At 35.9% G+C, this 22,310-nt stretch overlaps 1 pseudogene across 1 annotated transcript; it reads left to right on the forward strand.

The window, feature by feature from the left end:
* The first annotated feature begins 3,062 nt into the window (after positions 1–3,062).
* On the forward strand, positions 3,063–10,808 carry LOC116535253 (annotated as a pseudogene). Its single transcript, XR_004262120.1, has 2 exons — positions 3,063–3,101; positions 10,405–10,808. The product of XR_004262120.1 is annotated as a cytochrome c oxidase subunit 7A2, mitochondrial pseudogene (transcript).
* Positions 10,809–22,310: the final 11,502 nt, after the last annotated feature.

Below are 22,310 nucleotides of genomic sequence, written 5' to 3' on the forward strand. Positions count from 1 at the left end.
CACCTTTTATTGGAAGAAGATGATATCCAAGACTTTTGCGGCTACAGAGGAGCAGTCAATAACTGACTTCAAAGCTTGAAAGGACAGGCTGACTCTCATGTTAAAGGCTGATGCAGCTGTTGACATTAAGTTGAAGCCAATGTCCATTTACCATTCTGTCTGAAAATTCCAGGGCCCCAAAAAATTATGCTAAATCTACTGTGTCTGTGCTCTGTACATAGAACAACAAAGCCTGAATGACAGCTCACATGTTTAAGACATGGTTTACTGAATATTTTAAACCCACTGTTGAGACCTACTGCTCAGAATATAAGATTTCTTCCAATGTATGACTATTCATTGACAAGACACCTGGACACCCAAGAGCTGTGATAGAGTTGTGCATAAGATTAATGTTGCTTTCATGCTTGCTAATACGACATTCATCCTGCAGCCCATGAATCAAAGAGTAATTTTGACTTTCAAGTTTTATTATTTAAGAATTATATTTCATAAGACGATAACTGCTATAGATTGTGATTTCTGTGGTAGATCTGGGAAAAGTAAATTGAAAACTTCCTGAAAAGGATTCATAATTCTAGATGTCATTAAGAACATCTGTGCTTCATAGGAGGTTGTGAAAATATTGATATTAAAAAGAGTTTAAATAAAATTGATTCCAGTTCTCACAGATGACTTTGAGATGTTCAAAATTTAAATGGAGAAAGTAGCTGCAGATGTGTTGAAAATTATGAAATAACTAAAATGAGAAGTGGAGCCTCAAGATGTGACTGAATTGCTAATCTCATAATAAAACTTCAATGGATGAGGAGTTGCTTCCTAAAGATGAGCAATGTAGTTTCCTGAGGTGGAAACTAGTTCTGGTGAATCTGCTGTGAACATTGTTGAAGTGACAACAAAGGATTTAGAATGTTCCATGAACTTAATTGATAAAGTAATGGCAGGGTTTAAGTACGTTGATTCCAAATTTGGAAGAAGTTCTAATGTGATTAAAATGCTATCAAACAGAACCACATGCTATAAATAAATCTTTCATGAAAGGAAGAGTCTATCTATGTGTCAAGATTCATTTTTATTTTAGTTTAGGAAGTTGCAATCACCCCAACCTATAGCAACCACCATCCTGACCAGTCAGCAGCCATCAACATCAAGACAAGACTCCCCACAAGCAAAATATGATCACTCTCTGAAGGCTCCGATGGTTGTTAGCTTTTTTTTTTTAATATATATTTTATTGCATTTTAGGTTTTGAGGTACATGTGAAGAACATGCAAGGTTGTTGCATAGGTACATACATGGCAATGTGGTTTGCTGCCTTCCTCCCCCATCACCTATATCTGACATTTCTCCCCATGTTCTCCCTCCCCAACTCCCCACCCCCCACTGTCCCTCCCCTATATCCCCCCCCACAGATCCCAGTGTGTAATGCTTCCCTCCCTGTGTCCATGTGTTCTCATTGTTCAACATCCACCTATGAGTGAGAACATGTGGTGGTTGATTTTCTGTTCTTGGTTGTTAGCTTTTTTATTTTTATTTTTTGAGATGGAGTTTCACTTCTTGTTGCCCAGGCTCAAGTGCAATGGTGTGGTCTTGGCTCACTGCAACCTCCCCCTCCTGGGTCCAAACAATTATCCTGCCTCAGCTTCCCAAGTACCTGGGACTACAGGCACATGCCACCACATCTGGCTATGTTTTTATGTATTTTTAGTAGAGACAGGGTTTCACCATGTTAGTCAGTCTAGTCTCTAACTCCTGAACTCAGGTGATCCACCCCCCTTGGCTTCCCAAAATGCTGGGTTTACAGGTATGTGCCACCACACATGGCCTAGCATTTCTTTTTATCAATAAAGTATTTTAATTAAATAAATACATTTTTACACATGCTATTGCACACTTAATAGACTATTATAAAGTATAGGCATGTAAAAGTAATATGCAGTGGGAAATAAAAAAATTTGTGCGACCCAATGTATTGTAATATTTGCCTTTGTGGTGGTCTGGAAACAACCCAGAATATCTCTGAGTTATGCCTGTTTTTATGTGTGTATGTATGTGTGCATATATATATATGCAGACACACACATAAATGCACACATATACACACATATACATATATGTGTATGAATACATATATGCACACATATACACGAATACATATATGTATGTATGTTTACATATATGCATATATACATATATGTATGTATGTTTACATGCATATGTACAGGTATTGATCCACTTACGACCTATGCAACTTACAACCATTCAACTTTACAACCACAATCACTAGCCACAACTGCTCCGCCTCTGGCAGCGCAAACATTGCCCAGCTGGGTGTACGACAGTGCGGACCAGCTTCAGGCAGCACTACCATCTCTGCGTGCACCATTTCAGCTGTTATCCCAGACTCGGTACAGCAATTTGTGTTTTGTGTCTTGGATATTTTTCATCAAATCCCTCCCAATAAACTTCTTATACATTTCGAAGCAGTGGACCCATACATCGAACGATTTGCAAGGATTGAACGGATGGCGCACGATGTGTTTCGTCCGTATCGTGAAATTTATGAAGAAAAAAAGAAACACACAATTCAGACAAAGCTTACCATGTTTATGAAAAAACCAACTCCGGTAACCCCAATTGCTGCCTCAGATGACGACATCAACGATCCGCAGCCAAGCACCAGCGGCCAATAAAATGTTTCGTACTTGTTTATATATTTTGATATGTTTTGCAATGGGGAAAATGTTTCCTATGGTATTTTTTACACCTGTATTTTGTATTTTTGTATGCACCTGTATTTTGTAATTTTGTATGTTTTGCAAATATTAAACCAGTTGTACTGGTAATGCAGTGTTTTACTTAAACCTGACGAATGTAAAAATAAGAAAGAAAATGGTGTAGAGATGATACAAATGGCATAAAATGAACAAAGAAAGTTATGATATATAACAATAATGAAAGAAAATTATGATAAAATATGACTTAAAGATTTTTAGAACATCATTTCACAGTACCGAACATATAGCCTACTCAACTTATGACCAAATCATGTTACGACCGGTATGTCGGAACCAATCATGGTCGTAAGTCGAGCACTGGCTGTATGTATATGTGAACATATTTGTGTGTGTGTATATCTATAAAATATAGCCAGTCTGTAGTAGTAATACAACACATGTTTCTAAACTAATGCTGGGCTTATTCCGAGTCTGTGAAAACTGCAGCCACCTCTAAAGCTTTGTTAAAATTTTTCATTTTACGGAAGTGATCTTAATCATACAAATGTCAAATATCACATGTTTAATATAAAATAATACCGTATTTTAAAGTATATTATGCATCTTATTTTGTCAAGTTTTTAGAAAATATTTTGGTTAAGATTGTGACCTGGGCCTGTAGTATTCTTTATTGTTTATGCTGCACCATTAAAAGCATGACTGTCACTGATTTAGGTGGCATAAGGAAGACAGACAGCTGGAAAATAGGACAGATGATAAGAATTATTGAACTGCACCAGACCAAGGAGGATTCATCAAGAGAACAATGATTATTTATGAGGCAACTCTCAATTGCTCCCACTTTTCACCTACTAGTAGTATGTAAATTTAAGGTAAGTCACCTCATTGTGGACATAGAAAAACTAAGAACATTTTATTGTCAATTGGACTTACTTGAATATGAATTCATCATAATTTACTCTAAGTTCATATCTCACATTTTTAAAGAAAAAATGTAGATGTTTATAAATTTATTTTTATAAATCATTATGATTTTCTCATAGGTAGTAGATATTCTAAAATTAAAAATATATGTATATTTACAGTAATAAAACTTAATTATTAAGCTCAATAATATTTTGGAGCAATTACATCTAGCCTTTTTATAATATATTCATAGAGGTATGCATACACATTCCTCTACCCATGAGCACACATTACTTAAATATTATTAAAATGTTATAACTTGCATTTAGGGCCTAACATGATATTTTGAGTATTTTCCAGGTCATTGGAAATTCTTTCTAAGTAATATCGTGATGAATATATACAAGACCATAACATTATATCACAGGTTCTTTAAGCATTCTTCTACTGTTGGACATCTAACTTTCTTCTAAATTTTCTATTGTAAACACTGTTGTTACAATTTTGGTATATTAATTATTATTTTATGTTTCTGATTATGTATTTAAAGTATATGCCTAGATATTGAATTCATTTATTAAATGATATATTTTGATATTTTAAACACATATGACCCATTTTTTCTACAAATTATTGATGGTGTTCGTATGGTTTCTGACTGGTCTAAGCTTTGTGGTTCTGATACAAAGCTCAGGTATTAAACTGATTTGCTCACATTTTCAGTATGCTTCCACCAACTCAACTTAGGGTACTGTAGCCAAAAAACTAGTTTTCAGCCACAGGTATGGTTAAATGCATGACCTTTAGCAATTGTTTCTTGTAGTTGTTTTAGATTGATAATTCTTTCTCCCTAACAATTCTACATAATATATTAAGAAACACCATATTTCAAAAAATGATGCTGAATTTAAACAAACTCTTTAAGAATAGATTTATTTGGCACACATCATACTTTCCCTCCTACATTTTGATAATAGATCATAATTTAAAACTTCTTTGCTCACTTTCAGAAGACTAGTCCAAGTATTAAATTTAGGATTGAGCTAGACATCACCAAGTTTACTGAATGACTGAGTTTGATGGTTAATACAACTCAATTGAATTGAAGAATGAAAAGTACTGATCCTGGGTTTCTCTGTGGGGGTGTTGCCACAGCAGATTAACATTTGAATCAGTTGGCTAGGGAAGGCAGACCCACCTTTAATCTATTGAGCACAATCTAATCAACTGCCAGCAATTACAAAGCAGGCAGAAAAACCTGAATAAGAGAGACTGGCCTAGCCTCCCAGCCTAGGTCTTTCTCCTGTGCTGAATGCTTCCTGCCCTCAAACATCAGATTCCAAGCTCTTCAGTTTTGGAATTCAGACTGGCTCTCCTTGCTCCTCAGTCTGAAGACAGCCTTTTATGGGACTTTGTGATCATGTGAGTAATACTTGGCAAACTCCCCTTTCTATATATACTTATAAATATATTCCATTTGTTCTGTCCCTCTAGAGAACCCTGACTAATACAAATGTTGGTACCAGTAGTGGTTCTAGAGGAACAGAATGTTAAGGATGGATTTTTTCATTGGTTTTGGGGTTCTGGAGTTGACTACTTAATACAATTAGACCTAAAAATGTTAAGGACTCTACTTCTAATATGCCGAACACTGATAATCCTTGGTGTGAACTGTTTAGAGAGTTATGCAAAATAAATGCATTTGACACTCCTGATTCACGACTTGTGAGAGGCAAGGAGTTTAGCGAATGTATACATAATACCTTTAACCATATGTGGAGAACCAAGGTACATAATGAAGCTGGTTGGTTGCTTCTAAGTTCAGTAGACAAAGTGATGAAAGAAAATAATGAACTCAGGGATTCTATCTCCTGGCTTCAGAAGCAAATACTGAGCCTCAAATCCTCTAAGATTGCCCTGAGTGAGAATCTTACCTCCTGTAGAGAAATAGCTGAAATTGCAGAAAAACAGACACAAGCTCTTACTATGCAAGTAGCTAACCTGTAAGGAAAGGTGCATGCACAGCCTCACCAGGTGTTTATTGTTAAAGTGAGGGTATCAATTGAAAATGAATGGGACCCTGGAGCTTGGAATGGGAACATATGGGAGGACCCCAATGAAGCTGGGGAGACTGAGTTTGTAAACTCTGATGAACATTTTTTGCCAGAAGAAACAGCTTCCCCATTCCCAGTAGTGACAACATGCCCTCCTCAACCCATGTTGACATCAGCCTTTTACCTTTGACTGAGGAGATAAACTCTGTGTTGCCTGAGGCAACAGCGATGGCCTCCTCTGAGGCAGCTGTCAGGCAAGATAATGTTGATTCTCTTCAGGAATCACCTACAACACCACTGTTTGCTTTTAGACTTATAACTAAAGTCCCGGTAGGTCCCTAGAGGTGAGGTTGAGAGTGTGACCCATGAGGAGGTGCGCTACACTCAAAAATAACTGCTTTGGTTTTCTAATTTATATAAACAGAAATCTGGAGAACAGGCATGGGAATGGATATTAAGGGTGTGGGATAATGGTGGAAGGAACACAGAGTTGGATCAAGCTGAATTTGTTGATTTAGGCACAGTAAGTAAGGACTCTGCATTTAATGTCATAGCTCAGGGAGTTCAAAAAGGTTCTAATAGTTTATTTGCTTTGCTTGGTTAGGTGAAATATGGACTAAAAGATGTCCCACTGTGAGCAAATTGGAAATGCCTGATCTCCCTTGTTTAATGTAGAGGAAGGGATCCAAAGGTTTAGGGAGATTGGGATGGTAGAGTGGATCAGTCACTTTAGACCTACTCATCCTAGTTGAGGGGTCCAGAAGATATGCCCTTGACCAATGTCTTCTGAAATAGATTTTTGAGGGCAGCACCTGCATGTTTGAAGAGTCCTATAATTGCTGTTCTTTGTATGTCAGATCTAATAATGGGAATCACAGTCACTAAACTACAAGATTTAAATCCAATGGGAATGATTGAATCCTGAAGTGGCAGGAGCCAAGTGGTGACACTCAACCATCAAAGGCGAGGTGGGCATAGCTACCGTCATGGACAGCAAAAGTAAAGCAGCAATTAGGATAGTCTGACTCTGGTAGAGCTCTGGCACTGGCTAATTAATTGCAGTGTTCTTAGAAGTGAAAATGATAGGCAGTCTACTGCATTCCTACTTAATTTATATAAGCAAAAAAACCTCTAGTTCGAATAGACAAAAGCCTAATTTGAATTATAAAAACAGAATCATGGCCATTCAATCAATTTCAAGACTTGAGCCAGTTTACAGGCACAAAACCCCTTGAATGAAGAGAAGGCCAGATCCCTTTGAGAAAGGACCCCACTACATTACCAAAACTTCTGCAGTGAATCTTTCTCTCATCCTTCCCCAAGGAGACCTCTGGCCTTTTACCAGGGTAACTGTGCATTGGAAAAGGATATGATCAGACATTTCCGGGTCTACTGGACACTGGCTCTGAGCTGATGTTGATTCCAGGTGAAGCAAAATGTTATTGTGGTCCCCCAGCTAAAGTAGGGGCTTATTGAAGTCAGGTAATTAATGGTGTTTTAGCTCAGGTCCAACTTACAATGGGTCCAGTGTGTCCCAAGTCTCATCCTGTGGTCATTTCCCCAGCGCCAGAATGCCTAATTGGCATAGACATACTTAGCAGCTGGCAGAACACCCACATTGACTTCCTGAATGGGAGGTTGAGGGCAACTATGATGAGAAAGGCCAAATGGAAGCCATTAGAGGTGTCTCTACCTAGAAAAATAGTAAATCAAAAACAATATTGCATCTTTGGAGGGATTGTGGAGGTTAGTACCACCATTAAAGACTTGAAAGATGCAGGGGTGGTGATTCCCACCACATCCCCGTTCAACTCTCCCATTTGGCCTGTGAAGAAGACAGATTAATCTTGGAGAATGACAATGGATTATCATAAGCTTAACCAAGGGGTGATTCCAACTGTAGCTGCTGTACTATATGTGATTTCATTGCTTGAGCAAATTAACACATCTCCTGGTACCTGGTATGTAGTCAATTACTTGACAAATGCCTTTTTCTTCATTACTGTTCATAATACCCACCAGAAGCAATTTGCCTTCAGCTGGAAAGGCAAGCAATATACCTTTACTGTTCTACCTCAGGGGTATATCAAGTCTTCATCTTTGTGTCAATCTTATTCGGAGACCTCAATCACTTTTCACTTCTGCAAGTTATCACACTGGTTCATTACATTGATAACCAAAAGTCAATGGGAAGCTACAACAACCCAGTCCGTTATGGTTCAAACCTCTCAGGAATGTTTGGGTCACACCACCACCAACAACAAAAAAGACCTGCTGAGGTGCTTGCTGATGGTTAGCAGAAGGTAGTCATCAATACCAACTACAACCAGCAACCAGCTTCAGAAACAAGGACTGTAACTGTCACGAGTATTTCCTCCTTCCTTTGTTAAAAACATATTTGTGCACGATACACTTGTACTAAAAAAATCTTCATTTTATTTCCTTTTCCTTTATGATGTGACATAAGATTTATTGACTTAATATCAACATTTAGGTTTTGTTAAGTTTATGTAATAGGATTTGAATTGGGGATTGGTGCGTTTCTGGTTGTATGAAGGATAGTTGTATTGTTAGGTGTAATTATGATCTTATTATTTTATTTGAAGATTGTGTATGATCTCAGGAGATGTGTATGGGTTCAAGTTGACAAGGGATGGAATTGTGATGGTTAATATTGAGGGTCAACTTGATTGAATTGAAGGAGCCAAGGTACTGATCCTGGGTATGTCTGTGAGGGTGTTGCCAAAGGAGATTGACATTTGAGTCAGTGGACTGGGAAAGGCAGACCCACCCTTAATCTGGTGGGCACAATTTAATCAGCTTCCAGCAAGTATAAAGAAGGCAGAAAAAAGTGAAAGGAGAGACTGGTCTAGCCCCCCAGCGTACACCTTTCTCTGGTGCTGGATGCTTCCTGCCCCCAAACATTGGACTCCAAGATCTTCAGTTTTGTAACTTGGATTGTCTCTCCTTGCTCCTTAGCCTGCAGTCAGCTTATTGTGGGACCTTGTAATCATGTGAGTTAATACCCAATAAACTCCCCTTTATATCTCTCTATCTATATAAATACTTAATAAACTCTCCTTTATATCTATCTATATAAATCCTTAATAAACTCCCCTTTATATCTATAAATAGATATAAAGGGATATAAATAGATATAAAGGGGAGTTTATTAGGTATTAACTACATATATATATATGAAGAGGAGTTTGTTAGGTATATATATAGAGAGAGAGAGAGAGAGAGAGAGGAGAGACAGAGAGACAGATAGACATAGATATATAGATATGTATTTCATTAGATCTATGCCTCTAGAGAATTCTAACAAATAGGCTGAACTCATTGCATCTCATTTTAAAGTTTTTTTGTTTTGTTTTGTTTTTTAAAATTAAGACAAGCATAGGAGGCTTTTTTTTTTTTTTCAACACACTTTGGATCTTCTTAGATTCATAAGAACATCTAGAAACATAATCAAATCCTAGGATTTCTGCCACTTCACTGTGAGAATTTCTGCAACATTTTTTCCTCTAAATCCAGAAGCCAGAAGCTTATCTTGCAAATAAGATCTGCTTACAGACCCAACGGCAGCTACTAGTTCGTCTTTCCTGTCTTTCCACTTTAAAGAGTAAAGAAAGAAAAATCATATGCATTAAGTGTATCCCAGGTGTTCTCCCATATATAACTTCATCCTCAGCTTTCCTCTGAAAAGTGAGGATTATCAGTGCCTTTATCAGAGGAGGAAACTGAGGAGTTGAGGTTTTGAAGTAACTTCTGCAACAACATTCGGGTAGCAAGTAGCAGAATGTGTCTGACTCCTCAAGCTGTTTTTTGATGCATGACACGAAGATGTCTCTAAGCTCCTGACAGTTTTTATTCTCTGCTTTCAAGTCCTGTTTCTTTGGAAACCTCTGAACCAGAAATAGAGGGATTACTGTCACACTCTGTCTCTCCCCACTGTCTGCTGCTTACCCACCAAGTCAGCCTTTCCAAACTGGCATTCCCTTCATCCTTCTTGTCATGCTGCAGACTGAAATAGAAAATATGGTGGGATTTAAATAATTTTTTTGCATATTTTCCACAGAACTAGGTTTGTTAAGATAGTGAAAAAAATAGAAAGAAAGAAATACTGTTTTATCTTCCTTATGAATTCAGCTTATAGATTAAGAACATGTTTAAATCTATGTGTTTCAGGGAACACAAGGAATTCTAATCCCACTTAACATGCACTTGATGCACATTTGAAAATTTGTTGTTCTTATCAAATCATGAATATAAACTCATGCGTTCGGACAGACATAGATCTTCATATAATATTATAGAAAAAAATGACTTCTAAACATTATAGAACTTACCTTATTATAGATAGCAGAATTTCCGTTATTGTTGAAGATCTGAAACTAATTTATTATATAATTTAGTTTTTTTTTTCGCATTTCTGTGTTTCCTTTGTTTTTCCCTCCTTTTTATGTTTGTCCTGAAAAGATTTAGTAAGTAAGCCATGTGTCAGGGGTTGAGAACAATGAGGTGACTAAGATAGGACATTTACTAAAATTTACTCTGTCAACGTTTCAGGAGAACATTCATAAATGTCAAACATTCACAGGGACAATAACACCTAGGATTTGTTTAGTATGTGAAAAATCACAATTAATTAACTAAGTCATTTGATATTAACAACCACAAAAAGTAGGGCCAACTGAGCCAAGATACTACAAAATCTGCTGGCTCTTTGTCAGATTGGGCAGAGGATCATAAACATTGCTTCCCATAGATATTTTAAAAATAAATTTCCAGAGAAACAAAAGCTGTTCCAGGGGATGATGGAATCCCAGTTTATCTAAAGAGTGGGGTAGCTGATGTCCTCCTGTATAGAGCCACCATGATTCTTTCAGTTGATAGAACAGCATATGCCATATATCAGCTGGCTACAGCTTCATTTCCCAAGAAGCGGCATTGACTTCAATCATTCCAGCAATCACTTGGTTCAGTTTCATTCAGCTCTCTAAGGACCAATAATCTGATAAATAACTGAGCTCTTCTTTGAGGATTAATATTTATTGACTTGTACTAAGTGTCACCAATAAAGCAGTCTTTACCATGAAAAAAAAAAGGTAGGGCCTCTTATACTCATTTAACTGATGAGGAAACTAAAGTTCAGATAATTTTAGTGACTTTCTATATATCACACAGCAAGTAACAGGTGGAGTCAAATTAGAATGCTAGTCTGTCTGGCTGCAATGTCTCTGGTGAAATATGTACCAACCATGGTCTTTATTTCCCTTTATGCCGTAATATTGTTTTTCTTCTTTAGCTAATTAAACAAACATAATATTTTAGTTACAGAACATTAGATTTAGAAAATCAAGAACCCTTAGGAATATATTGCATTAGTGTTTTTAATCATAAAACATAAACTAATTAAATCACTTATCAGACATACATAATTGAAATAAAGAATACCAAGTAGAATAAAGTCATTTTATTCCATTGAAAAACCATTTATGGTATCCTATGGGCAAAACACAATTGAGAATATAAAGATTAAATAGATAGACCCCCAGGACTTAGAGCTTAGAGTTTTACTGGGGAGTCAGAGGCATATAAATAACTTCAGTAATATAGCTAATGATTTTAAATACAGTAAAGAGAGGTTCAGAAAACAGTGTGTGGAGTTTTTAAGAAAAGACACATTAGGTCTCCACAGGAACAATTGAATTATACTTTTTAAAGGGCATTGGATCTAATATATATATATATTTTTTAGACAGAGTTTTGCTCTTATAGCCCAGACTGGAGAGCAATGGCACAATCTCAGCTCACTGCAGCCTCCTTCTACTGGGTTCAAGCGATTCTCTGCCTCAACCTCCCGAGTAGCTAGAATTACAGGCACCTGCTACCATGTCCGGCTAATTTTTGTATTTGTTGTAGACACAGGGTTTCCTCATGTTGGCCAGGTTGGTCTCAAACTCCTGATCTCGGGTGATCCGCTCGCCTCAGCCTCCCAAATGCCTGGGATTATAGTCATGAGCCACCGTGCCCAACCAATAGTAATTTTTTTTAAATTAATAAATATTGCTTCAATAAATAGGCAGAAGCCATTGAAGGCAGTGTGAATTGTTTGAGCGAAGGTCATACCTAGTGCTTTAAAACTGTTTTCACTCATGATCACCAATCTGTAGGTGACTAACCTTGGCAAAATGTCCAAATATCTTTATCTAACGTCTCAATAATGACAACAGTAATATTATAATGAATATTTAGTCACATCAGTAGGCAAGAGATACCAACAAATTCCTTGCAAACAAAAAGCATTAAGAGGTGACGTCCAATGAAGCAGAACAGGAGGAATCATATTATACAAACCCATTCTCATAATAATGTCATCAAGTAGACTCACAGAAAACCTTGTGATTCAGCAGATATCAATGGTTGGAGGACTGGGAAATTAATGATAATTATGCCACTTGATCAATCAAACATCCTTTTTTCTTTACTGAAACTATGATATTTACAGTAGCCTATCACATACCCACTAGGCAAAAAGAGAGAAAGAGGTTGGGAAGGGGGGAGATGAAAGAAAGAGGAGAAAATTCCTTTTAAAATAGTTGATAGGCCCTACATAAAAATTATTTTTGTTCCTGGCAATAATTCATCTCCTGGTTTAATAATCCACCATTCCTCAAACTCTGCCCAAGTATAGAAAGAAGTACAGGGCAGAAGACAGTAATATTAAGTAAAAGTCTGCATAAGAAAGAGTTAGACAACTAACCTCACTCCTCTATTAGGCTCGCTGAATTCCTGCAATCAAATCCTAGGATTTCTGCCACTTCACTGTGTGACTAGACACCTGGTTGAAATATTTAACTTAATTTTCTCACCTGGAACATGGAAATGATTAAATTGATATGACATAACTGTTGTGAATGTTAATAACAATTACTTAGTTAAAGCACCTAGCAGAGGGCCTAGCATTAAGTAAGGAAGGAGTCAATGTTTGAATGCCCTACTCAAGTAAAGAGGAGAGCTCGGGCTCTGTAGGGACTGACCTTAGGAATTGGTAGCTGGTGCAGAAGTGAGATTGACTCCCATTTCTGAACACAAGGGGAAAAACCACTATATGGATTTACCTATCTAATCCTCAGTCTGCTCAAACTTTATTTATTGATAGCATCCTCATCATATGAAACTCTACTCTGCTGCAATCAATCTTCCAGTAACTTCAGGCAAAATATGTATGTTTTGGTCTGAATCTATAAAATAATGACATCACCTTTCCTAATCTACCCTTTCAATCTGATTCCCAAGTATTTCCTTGTTTTTGAAGCCTCACTCCATTAAAGCTAATTTCCAAACTCATTTTGTCTATACCATGTGTAGTCTTCTTTCTTCATGAAATCCTACACCAGTGCTGAAGGCCCAGCTCAAATACTAGCTTAGATACAATCAACTCTAAACTCTTTGGAAGATAGTCAGTTCAAAATATGTCTTAATTAATGATACCCTGTATTTTTTATATCTACACTATTAATTTCTTAAAAAATTGCATAATTTATCTTTTAAAAAATTGTACTTGTACAAATTTACTGGGTACATGTGAAACTTTGTTATCGGAAATTATATGCAGTGGTCAATTTATGGTAGCTAGGGTGTCCATCATTCAAGTACAATACATTTTTGTTAACTATAGTTACCTGACTCTACTATCAAACATTGAATTGATTCCTTCTGTCTGACTGCATATTTGTGTCCTTTAAGACAATTCTCATCCTTCCCCTTCCCCACTCACCTTTCACAATCTGTTATCTGTCCTTCCACAATCTACCTCCATGTGATCAAATTATTTAGCTCCCACATACATGTGATAGAAAATATATGATATTTTTCTTTTTGAGCCCAGCTTACTGCATGCAAGATAATAACCTCCAGTTCTATCAAAGTTGCTGAAAATGATAGGACATCATTTTTTTATGGCCTAATAGTGTTCTATGGTATATGTACACCACATTTTCTCTGTCCATTCATTAGCTGATGTGCACCTAGGTTGATTCCATGTCTTTCTATTGTGAATATTGATGCAATAATGATGTGAATGCCCTTGAGATATTGATTTCTTTTTTTCCCTTTAAGTAGATACCCAGTAATCAGATTGCTGGATCATATGGTAATTTTAATGTTAGTATTTTAAGAAATCTTCTTTCTTTTTTCCATTGTGTCTGTACTAGTTTACCTTCTCACCAACGTATAAAAGAGTTCCCTGCCTCCTCACCAATGCCCATTATTTTTTGTCCTTTTAAATATTAACCATTTTGACTGGGGTAAGATGATATCTCATTGTGATTTTGATTCACATCCTCTGATGATTAGTGATGTTTAGCATTTTTTGATATAACTATTTGTCATTTCTATGTCTTATTTTGAGAAATGTCTATTAATGTCCTTTCCCACTTTTTAATGGAATTATTTGTTTTGTTTTGTTTTTCTCTTGTTTGAGATTCTTGTATATGCTGGTCATTAGTCCCTTGTTGGATGAATAATTTACAATTATTTCCACTTATTCTGCATGTTATTGATTAACTCTGTTGATTGTCCTTTTTGCTGTGCAGGAGTTTCTTAGTTTAATGAAGTCTCACTTTCAATTTTTGTTTTTGTTGCCTGTGCTTTACAGGTCTTAGTCATAAAGTCTTTGCCTAAACCAAGAGTTTTCCCTAAATTTTCTTGTAGTACTTTTATAGTCCCTGGTCTTATATTAAGTCTTTAATCCATTTTGAATTGATTTTTATATATGTTGAGAGATAGGGGTCTATCTTCATTCTTCTGCACATGGCAACCCAATGTTCATGAACTCAGAATCTGTGTATTCTAATTCCTTCATGTTTTGGTGGGATATGATAATTCTCATAGAACATTTGTCACATTAGATTTAATAAAGTGTCTTTAACAAATAGAAAGGTTATACATTATCTTTTTCAGTTTAAAGATCAGAAAAATTAGGTTTGGGAAGGTTAAATGTCATCCCCATATTACACAGAGCTAACTTGCCTACAGGCTATAAAATTGGACTGACCAATTCCTAAGGTCAGTCCCTACAGAGCCCGAGCTCTCCTCTTTACTTGAGTAGGGCATTCAAACATTGACTCCTTCCTTACTTAATGCTAGGCCCTCTGCTAGGTGCTTTAACTAAGTAATTGTTATTAACATTCACAACAGTTATGTCATATCAATTTAATCATTTCCATGTTCCAGCTGAGAAAATTAAGTTAAATATTTCAACCAGGTGTCTAGTCACACAGCAAGTAAACTGGATTCCTAGTGAAGTCTGCCACACTCCATAGCCTGAACTCTTTCCAACTCATCACATTGCCTTCACCTTTCGGGTTTTCTTTGCCATGCACACTCTTTGAATTTTAAAGATATTGATCATGTCATGCTGTCTGCAGGATAAACCACTTCAATCACTTCAACTGCTTATCTCTGAATATTGTCTTCAGTCAGCTCCTCATTTAGCTCCTCTTTTCTGACCATAATACACAATGAACTGTATATCCATATGATCCACTATGACTATATACCTATATGCAGATGTAGATATAGTTGGCTCTACTTATCATTCCCCTGAAACATACTATTGATTTGTTGAAAATAACAGGTTTAACAGTTGCATCCATTAATATTGTAGCTTATCTGAAGCATAGCATGGCAATTTGGCTCTGTGAGTAAATAGAGAATATTCTAATGTAAGCATCATTTTCTTTAATTTTACCTTGGTTGCTGTGCTTTGAAATCAGTGTGAAGAGAAGCAAACAAATAATGTATATGGTGCTGCACAGCATTAAAGACAAAATGTGCTGTAAACAAAGTCTTCATATTTTAAAACAGGGTGAAGGAGCAATTTTCTTTAAAAGCCAGTAATTTGCTACTAACTACTAAGGGAAGACGCTGTTCCTTTGTTGGCCCGTCTTCATTGCCAATCTGTTTTTCTAAAATTGCAAGTACTTAAATAAAATTAAATACAAAGGAGCTCAAGAACATCTTTGGATTTCAAATCCAAAAGAGGGCTCATAATATGTATAATGATTTTGTTCTACATGATCACCCGTAATTTGTATATTTTTTCATTTTAATTAAAAAGCAGGACTATGAGGGGCCTCCACTAGGGCAATGTCTCTTTAGACATGTTGCCATAACTCAAAGCAAACATCACCTGCTTCAGTATGTCAGGGAAAGAGACCACCTGAGAAAGCCAGAGTGAATGCATATTTCAGAATACTCCTAATATGCAGAGGAAAAAAAAGAAAAAAAAAAGGAAAAAAAATCAATCTAACCCAACAGACTAAAAGCTAGACTTTCTCTAGCTTATAAGATGGGAACAAGGGTTTCATACTTTGTTTTGCTTGATAATATGTTTATGAGAGAAATACAAATCAAAACAATGGGATGAGTTGCTTAAGAGGAAGAAAATAGCATTGTAGTTCATCTTGATTATTGTCGACAACATAAAACAAGGTTCTTCTCTGAAGAAGGCATTTTATGAGTAGCATATTTATTTAAAAGTGCACTTGATTCAGAAAGCTGACTATATGTAGCGTTGTTTGAAGGGCAGAGCACCAATTTTAAATCTAATTTAAAACCACTGGATTTGGTTTGATGTTATTAAAGGTTACAAAATGTGATTTATAAATATTTCATATGACTCATGTCCTTAATTTAGTTGTAGATTTCTTTATTTTTGCTACTTTTTTACAGTGCTATCATATTGTTTCTAAAATTATGTTTTTACATGTAATAAAATAAATTTGCATAGTAAGAAAGCTTATCAATGGAGAAAACCAGTGGTTAGACTACTAAGTAAGTGTATTTGATTTTTTTTATTATCACTGTTTTATTCAGAAGTCAATCTCACTGGAATGCAATTCACTTGTAATTTACTAAGTTTTCTGGATGGCTGCAGGTGAGGAAGCTCGCTAACTTGCTGTGTGACCTTGCATAATTTGCATAAGTTACTTAACCTCTATAGGCTTCAGTTTTCTCATCTGTAAAGTACAAAAAATTCTTAATACATGAACTCTAATGACCCTTGCAGCTATAACACTCTGAGTTTCTTTAGTGTTCAGTATAAAATATTAACTTATAATTTCTCTAGATACTGATAAATAAAGTATGGTTCGTTCAGCCATGTTTTAAAAATCTACAATTATTTATTATCACCTTGTATATTTATCCTTCCTTTCTCAATTAAAATGTTACATATTAAGAAAGAGAAAATGTTTATACAATAAACTACAAAACAAAGGAACACAGATGTTAAGGTTACTGTGAAGGAGCTATAAGATGGTAGAATGCAAAAATATCACTCTGCCAAGGATATTTGCTAAAGATTATGTGGAGAGAAAAATACAAAATTACAGTTAGAACAAATAAATTCTGGTCTTCTACTAAAAATGTACTGTATATTTCAAGATAGCTAGAAGAGAAGATTTTTAATGTTGTCATCCCTCAGAAAATAATAAATATTTAAAATGGTGAAAATAATAATTACTTTGACTTGATCATTACAGAATATATACATACATTAAAATAGCACACTGTATCCCATAAATATGTACTGTTATTATTATGTGTCAATTACATACAAAAACTTATTGATGAAAAAAGATATGTAGAGAAAGTAGCACGTAGTGCTATCTTCAAGAACAGAAGCTTAATTTAATGTGAGGGACGTAAAGGCGATGACATGGGTGAGATGCTGCCTATAAATAATATGCTGCTGCAGGTATGGAGAGGGTGAGGCTAAAGGCAGGCATTTTCTTCAGGAAGCAATTCCAGTAATCCAGAAAAAAGGTGAGAATTGTTTGAACTGGGATGTTGGTAGCAGAAAAGTAAAAAATAAGGCTGAGGTCATGGATATTTAGAAGAAAGGAGGGATGAGTTTTGGTGGAAGAATGAAAAAAGGATGATAGATGGACAAACAGGAATAAAGAATCAGTCTGAGGGTAGCTTTAAAGAACAAAGAAACACATGTATTAAAGGTATTGATAAAAAGCCATAAAAAGGAAGAATGCAGAAATATCATTCTGCCCAGGATGACACAGTGAAGACAGAGGCATCAAGAAAAGAAGCTGAAATTGGCACCACAGAAAAAAAAGTAAGTTTGGTTGTATACATGGTACAGGAAAGTTCTGTCCAGGTTTTCAGATAGAAATTTTTAGTAGAATATTAGAAATGAGAGACAATTCACTCTGGAATCCATGACACAGAAATGATCATTGAAGGCTGGAAAACAAATGATATTCATAAATGATAGGGTAGCTGGAGAAAATATTAGAGGCATGAGGCCCTAATTAGAGGATACTAGGAGTAGAGTGACACTTAACTATTATTAGGTATGCATGTACACAGATGGCCCCGACTTACTATAGTTAAATTTGTGATTTTTTTTTTCTTTGCTATAGTGTGAATGTGACACAAATTCAGTAGAAGCTGTACTTGTAAGTTAGAAGTTTGATCTTTTCCCAGGCAAGCCATATGTGGTGTGATGCTCCCTTGCTATGCTGGGCAGCACAGAGAGCCACAGCTCCCAGTCAGCTATGAGATCAGGAGGGTAAACAATCTGTATGTTACAGTGTATTATATTGCCAGCCTTTTATGAATACTGTGTTTTGTGTTTTTGCGTCCAGTCATGTCCATAAAATGCCCATCTGGGCATAATATTCTACACTTAATTATAAAATAGGCTTTGTGTTAGATGATTTTGCCCAACTGTAAGCTAATGTAAGTGTTCTGAGGATGTTTAAGGTAGGCTAGGCTATGATGCTTGGTAGATTAGGTATTTTAACCACATTTTTGACTTGATATTTTCAACATATCATGGGGTTATCAGAATGTAACTTCATCATAAGCTGAGGAGCATCTATAGTCTCCTTCATGACTGGTGATAGATAAATCACTTGTTTGTGTTTTTGACAAACTAGATTACCCAATTCAATAGATAATGAACTGAACTATAAACCCAAAAATCTGAGACAGGTCTCAGCTAATTTAGAAAACATATTTTGTCAAAGGTTGAGGATGCACCCCCATTGACAGAGCCTCAGGAAGTCCTGACAACATGTGCCCAAGGTGGTTGGGGCACAGCTTGATTTTATACATATTAGGGAGACATGAGACATCAAATATATGTAAGAAGTACATTGTTTCCATCCAGAAATGTGGGGACAACTGGAAGCAGAGAGGGGGCTTCCAGGTCACAGGTAAGTGAGACACAAATGGTTGCATTCTTTTGAGTTTCTGATAAGACTTTCCAAAGGAGGCAGTCAGATATGCATTTACCTCGGTGAGCAGAGGGATGACTTTGAATAGAATGGGAGGCAGGTTTGCCCTGATCAGTTTCCAGCTTGATTTTTCCTTTTAGTTTAGTGATTCTGGGGGCCCAAGGTAGTTTTCTTTAACAGAATCTAAATATGACTGTGATAAAAAGAATTTGATTTTTTCACTTTCTTCTAATGTTCTGAGGTGGAAATAAGAAGCTGCAACAATAACGATAAATTATTATAATTTGTAACATTAGTGTTCATTTATTGAGTTTCAGTCTGTGCCAGGCCAGTCCTTTAGAAAAATTAGATAAATAATGGTTGTCATTTAAGGAGTTTATTTTCTAGCTCTAAGGAAGGGCAGAGTGACCTCTTAGCAGAACTAAAACCAGAATGTTTTCTTTTTCTCCTTTACTAAATATTTGCCAATGTTTTAGCCTTTCAAGGGAAGGGGGAAGCAAAAACTGGAACCAGGGATCATATCTTCAGGCATTTTGAATGCTAAGTAGGCATGGCTATAATGGAAATATTCAGTATGAAAGGGCCCAGCAGATTAAGTCTTCTTCTGTTGACTTTTGGAGTTAAACGTTGAGGTAAAAGTAGAAGGGTATATTTTACTGGGGCCTGTTTGTTACCCAAAGAAGCAATTTAATTCCAACCACATACCCAAGCCATCCCATGACAATTCTCACAATTTTCTGAACAATATCAATATAACAGAAAATGTATTCACAAACTGAATATTGCACTATTATTAGAAAACAAAGCAAAAGTAGCTTAAAAAGTATTATCTTGGTTGAAGAAACAAGAAATAATTAAACATTGGAGATTTCAGCCAATGAATAAGGTGAATGCATAAAAATATCCTCAGGAAATTAATGTTGCTTTCAAAGAATATTGAAATATTAAATCCATTCCAACATCTGGGAGATAAATTCTCTTTATGTATGTGTGTATTTTTCTTTAATGAAGACCAAGCTTATATTTTTGTCTTCATAAACAGATAAATAATTTGATGAAATGACTGTAGCCCACAAAGCAAATAACACAAATCATTTTCTGTATTTTTTCTCATTTTGGCAATAAAATAATGTAGATATATTTCCTTTAAAAATACAGTCATATTAGTTCTACACTGAAGCTTGGACTCTATGAATGCAAACTTATTTATATTCAAACCTGGTCCAACTATAAGACCGTGCATCTTGCTGCAAATCTTGTTTTCTTGTCTTCAAGATAAATGTTGATTGAAAGATTATAGCAAAAATTAAACAAAAATTATTGATGAAATTTGCCTATAACTTTTATGTTTATCTAAGGACAACTGCTAAAATAAACCCCCTTTGGTTATCCCCAACTCCCCATAATTGTTTAAACTCCTACCTGTGTTTTGATGCCTGTTTGTCAAAAAGGTTGCTAAAGAAGAATAAAAGAAAATATTGAATTTAGAGAATTTGACCTTAGTATTTGAAGTTTCCAAATTTATTGCATTGCTTTTATTATCATTTGCATCAATTGATATTTGAAAAAGGATGCTTTTTCTCAGAAATTGACTTACTTTAGTGATGTTATTGTTGCTATATGTTGCACTTTGATTAGGATTAGACCTGTTTTTCCCCCACTGTCTTTCTAAAAATATCCTTACAATGAATTTGTTTTCTTAATATAAGTAACCCAATTACCTTTGAATTACGTTTGATTCTTTGTATATGTGGACGGGGGATGGAGGGGTCCAGCTTTTCTAGGCTCCAATGAAAGCTGAATCTCCTTCAGGGTCTGTGACCAGTCTTTTTTTCTTTTTTTTTTTTTTGAGACAGAGTCTCACTCTGTTTCCCAGGCTGGAGTGCAGTGGCACAATCTTGGCACACTGCAACCTCTTCCTCCCGGGTTCAAGCAATTCTCTTCCTCAGACTCCCTAGTAGCTGGGATTACAGGTGCATGCCACCACATCTGCCTATTGTTTGTATTTCTAGCAGACACAGGGTTTCACCGTCTTGGCCAGTGTGGTCTAGAACTTCTGATCTCATGATCTACCTGCCTCAGGCTCCCAAAGTGTTGAAATTACAGGCATGAGCCACTGCACCCAGCCGATCACGAGTCTTTTATCCTATAATCTCTTGGGGGAAAAAACAAAGAAACTAAAAGCAACAACAACAAAAAAAAAACGTCTGTTCTCTCTGCTGCAGAAATACAGAAGCCACCCTGACTCTCACTGAAAATACAATACACATACAATGCATGGATATAAGAAATGATTGAAACCAACCTGTTGACAAGAGTTCAAAATTGTGATATATAGTAGGACAAAATTAGTAGCTCTTTTAGCCAATCATCTATGTGTCTATCACCTATCTTTCTAGTTATCTATTAACTTACTTATCTATCTATAATTTTGCCATTGCTGAAGTCTTACTTTTTTCCTTGTAATACCTTTCCTCTAGGGTAATTTTTCAGTTATTCACCTTGCCTATATTCACTCCCCCTTATAAACCATCCTGAATTCAACATCAATGTTAATTCCTTTAAACCATGACCCTGATCATGTCGTTCCCCCTGTTCAAAATCGTGCATTGAGTCAACTCTCAAGGGCCATCTCTATCAAACTTCTTGGCCTCCTCTTTGGTGCCTCCTTTTCCTATACCATATCGCTCATCTCATTGAACCACACACCATGTTGCTTTCTTATCTCTGTGCCTATACACGTTGTTCCCTCTAAAGATTATCTTTTCTCCCATTACCTTATAACTAAATCCTATTTGTTGTTCAGACTTTAATGCAAATATCACGTTCTTTATCTCATTTTTTTAAGAATCCTCCACTCTCTTTCTACCTGCTCTCTCAGTTGGAAGTATTTTCCCTCCTCTGAACACTTACAGACATTTATGCAACTTCTGTTCACACAACTAACCATTTTCTACCTCTTTCTGTGTTGTAGGTAATATATTCATGTATTTGAATGTCTTATTTTTTCTACTATTCTACTGTCATATTAAGGGGACTACAGAATTGTGTCTATTTTTGTACCCCTCAAAATGCCTGGTGCAGCACCTTGCATATTGTATATAAATACTTTACAGTCATTAAAAGAATAAATAACTGTTGTTGCTAATATGCCTAAAGGTAGAGTAAGAATCTCTATTCGAAACAAAGTGAATTGTATTGCATCTTTATAATGAATGACAGCATCACATAAATGGAAGATCATGGAATGGAAAAAGATATGGGTTCATCCTTAGCCCAAATATTTGCTAGAAATTTGGACTGGGGAAATTAGACTGTTTATTTCAATGACTGTCCATTTTTAG

Source organism: Sapajus apella, unplaced genomic scaffold (genome assembly GCF_009761245.1).
Source record: "Sapajus apella isolate SASKATOON/1434 unplaced genomic scaffold, GSC_monkey_1.0 scaffold93, whole genome shotgun sequence".
Classification (NCBI taxonomy): Eukaryota; Metazoa; Chordata; class Mammalia; order Primates; family Cebidae; genus Sapajus; species Sapajus apella.